This window comes from Suncus etruscus, chromosome 7, assembly GCF_024139225.1.
Source record: "Suncus etruscus isolate mSunEtr1 chromosome 7, mSunEtr1.pri.cur, whole genome shotgun sequence".
Taxonomy (NCBI): Eukaryota; Metazoa; Chordata; class Mammalia; order Eulipotyphla; family Soricidae; genus Suncus; species Suncus etruscus.
In genome coordinates this window covers 28,054,325-28,058,457 of record NC_064854.1, presented here as the reverse complement: position 1 = coordinate 28,058,457, position 4,133 = coordinate 28,054,325, and the positions used below count along the sequence as shown (strand labels likewise).

The 4,133-nt window shown below is 39.0% G+C and overlaps 1 pseudogene; it reads right to left on the bottom strand.

Annotated features, from left to right (window-relative positions):
- Positions 1 to 3,715: 3,715 nt before the first annotated feature.
- Positions 3,716 to 3,835, bottom strand: LOC126014889 (uncharacterized; annotated as a pseudogene).
- Between the last annotated feature and the right edge of the window lie 298 nt (positions 3,836 to 4,133).

Here is a 4,133-nt window from a genome sequence, read left to right as displayed (position 1 = left end):
TTTTAAAAATAATTTAAATTTTATATTAATTTGAAAATACAGGTTCTGTAAGTCTAGGCTGACTCCATATTTCTTTGCATACACAGTTAAATTCATCTTCCAGGATGATATTTGGAGTACTATTCCTTCTTTTCTCCTGTAACTAGCAAAGTTTATTTATAGATTGAATGGTTTATCTGTTTCTTAAAATTTGACAGAACTCACCTGCAAGACTTTGTGGCTCTGAGAAGATATTTGCCTATAACTTTAATTTTTTCAGTACTCAAAGTTATATTTTTCTTGTATTTTCCCATTTCATCAAGTTTCCAAAATGTGTCAGAAGAAAATGTTACTGATGTTACTGACAGTATTTTCCTATCTTCTCACTTTTTGTATCTCTAGCTATGTCACTTTTTAAACTCATTATTTCATTTGTTATTTCTGTCTGTTCTCTTTTTCTTTAACATGATGACAGAAATGGGTCCATTTTCAACCTTCAAGCAACTAACACTCGGCTTCTTTGATTCTTTGTGCTGTACTATTTTTTCTTTCTCTTTGATTCATGACCATATTTTTTTACTATTGTCATTCATTGTTTTATTTTTGTTTCTAAAATTGTCAATCTCTTTAAAATTCAGCTTTCTTGGGGCCAGAGAGATAGCACAGTGGTGTTTGCCTTGCAAGCAGCCGATCCAGGACCAAAGGTGGTTGGTTCGAATCCTGGTGTCCCATATGGTCCCCTGTGCCTGCCAGGAGCTATTTCTGAGCAGACAGCCAGGAGTAACCCCTGAGCACCACCGGGTGTGGCCCAAAAACCAAAAACCAAAAAAAAAAAAAAAAAACAGCTTCTTCTCCTTTTAATGTATGGTTTATGGGATTAAATTTCCCTGAGTCCTCTTTGTTGCCCTTCTTCAAATCTTAATATATATTTTATTGTCATTGGTGTGTTAGTCTTTTTAAATTTTTATTTTAATGTACTCCTTGAACCATGAGATAATTTGATTACCTTAAATTTCCAAAGTATTACTGTGTCATAAGTAGAAACAACCGTCCCTTGAGAAATAAGACATTTAAGCGGTGGGGGTTGACCCTAGGGGTCTTCTGAACACTTAGATATCCCCCCCAAAAAAGAAAAATATTAACACTTATGCAAGCAAGGGGGGTGGGAGGAAGAAGGTCTGGAAAGAGGATGGAAAACACAGTGTCAGTCAGTCTCCACCGAAGCTCCTTTCTCCAGGATACTTTTCCCACCTTCTGGGTCTTTATTCTTGGGCCACTATATTTTTTAATTGCAATGTACCAGTTGAGTCATGCCTAGAATAGGGAGGACCCTATAGCTAAGTAGCCCATTACACAACAGATTTTCAGTAATTAGGGATCCCAAAAAAGGGAAGCACATATTTCTGGGCTCATCATAAACACACTCCAGAGACTTCCTGAGTCCTTAGGAAGAAAAATGTATTAGATCAGATCAAGTGTCGTTAGTAGTTTGAGATCAATGTCTTGGGATATCTTGACTTTATACTGCTCTTGATGGTTTCTCCTGAATTCACCTCCAAGACAAGTGTCCAATTCTGCTCCCTGAGATTACATGTCCAGAGTCACGTGCATCCTGCAACTTAGACCAACTAGCTCCATCACTTCAGCCTCTGGAGAGGACTAAGAGGTACACAAGAGGCAAAGCCAAGGCTGAAATGTGTGAGATTGAATGATGAAGACTTTGTTTTGTTACCTGGAGGAATGGGCAGGACTGCAGATAGCATAGACCTGAGACCCAGGCATGAGGGGAACCTTAACAGTCTCCCTAGACAAATGGAGTGACAATTGGTGCCTGCTGATCAATTGTGCACCTGATCTATGGAACATGTATGTCAATTGAAAACTTAGAATCATTTAGGGCACAATTTGTCATTTTAGTTTTTCCTCCAGCAAACCTACCTTGAGGATCACCCTTCATGGTTCATGAAGGTTACTTAAGGGCCTGATTCCCCCAATAGACACTGTGCTCATACCACCCAGATACCTTGATGCCTGTGTTATGTGGTGATATTTGTTTCCTTGGTACAAAGAGGCAAGAGGGAAGGAAGTACTAAGTTTTTTGAACAAGTTAGCAGCTGCATCAATATTCCTCTGACCTGTCTCATGAGATTTTCTTCCTTTCAAAACCAAACCCTTTAGAGATCAGATCAAAGATGCCTATAAGTAAACCTTTGCCATTAGTCACTGTCAACTATACAAACCTCTGATGGAGACATCCATGGTCCAATTTCACTCTGCCAACACCTTGTCCTGTGTTGCAGTGATACAAGATATTTTTTATTCTAATTCACTCACTAAAAAAGTTCTAGATACAACACTTGATCGTGAAGTGGCAAATTTGATTCAGTTCCTACCTTCAGGGCACTGCCAGATAGTAAAATAGTAACCACTAAGCACATACAGTACAAGGACTGTTATAAATCAACTATGTGAGAATGGACAGCAAACAACTGTGAGAATACATCACCAAAGGGTAAAAGGATAAATGCAAAAATAAAAGAGACTCATGATGACAGTAGGCTGTAAAGAGGGTTAAATACTCTCTCCCTGACCATTCTGCTCCCCTTAGTCCTCCCATCCACATACACATAGCAATGAAATTGCTTAGTTCCATAGAGAGCAAGTTAGATAGGCAATAAGATCTAACCCTGTGGCTTTCTGTAACACAGGAGAAGTCTCACAGCCCAGTTGACTCAGGAAGGTAAAACCATGTTCATGCAACTTGAATCCAGCAGAGAGCAACTGAAACGAAGTAATATCCCGAGGTACAAATCAAGGAAGGTTGCCACTGACCAAAATTGACCATGAATAAATTGTCAAGGTGATTGGTGCTTAGCGGGTAACAGAGAGTGACTTGTGAGGTTCATAGATTTTTAAGGTTACTAAAGAAGACTGCTTTGAGACAAAAGGCTGGAGAGAAGATAACTAAACATCTCTTTCCCACAAATTTTTCAAATCCATAGAGCTACTACTTAGCTCAAGTACTGCCTCAGCTGAAAGATAGTGGGGCAGGAGATTTCCTGTTACCCTGGGACCAAGATGGTAGTTTCAACTGTTCTTAGTACTTTCTGTTAGAAACTCTTCTGAAGCTATCTGAGAAATCTCCCTCCTCCTTGCTTTCCATTCTTCTCAAGATATCTGCCAGGACTCTGTTTCTTCTGAGTTTTCAACTTCCAAATTGATGACAGAAGAGACTATGTGTCCCCAGGTCACTTCTCTATTGCTTTCAAAATGAAAGCAAGAACCATTCACTTTCAAGAGGCTTATTAGCATTACTCTAAGAACAGGAAGCTCTGAAACAGTAACTAGAAGCAAATTAAAGAGGTTTAGGGTATCTTAGTCTAGGTATCCAGATTAGGTGACTAACAGATAGTACAGGAGTTAGACTTTCTTTGCAAATTCTAGTGCAGCATATGGTCTTCCAAGTACCGCTAGCAGATTTCCCTGAGCACAGAGCCAAGAGTAAACCTTAAATACAGCCAGATCAGACCCAAAAACAACAATAAAAGTCTCTGAATTATAGCTTCTAATGGAACTTCAGAAGAAAGTTTCCAAGTGTTCCAAGTAATTCTTGTCCTCAGATTCCAAACATAATGGAAAATAGGCATCAGTTTCCTTAATTCTAACTCTGGCTGTGTGTTCTTTTGCTTCTTTGATTAGGATTTTCTACTCCCTTTCCCCACCCCCCTTTTGTTTAAGCCTACAGCACCTGGTATTCCCAGGCAGTCTCCAAATCCAAGTACTAACCAGGCCCTACCCTGTTTAGCTTCTGAGATCAGATGAGATTGGGTGCGTTCAGGGTGGTATGGCCGTAGATATCCTTTCCTCTTTTATTTCCTATATTTTTCTTCACCCTCTGTCTCCAAAGGTTCATATCATCACAAAAAGCAGTGTGAGTGGTGTGGACTGGTACCAGTCATAGCTTCTAAATGACTCCAAGTACACACAGAGAGAGGCTAGGCTTGATATTTTCAGTAAGAATATTAATCTCATAAAATTCTAAATAAGTATAATTTAGAATCTTTTGGTTGGCATGTTTTTATGTTATTTAAAATATAAAATAATCTTATTTCTGAGATGTCTCTCTTACAGAAGGAAACTGCCATTGGGGGCAT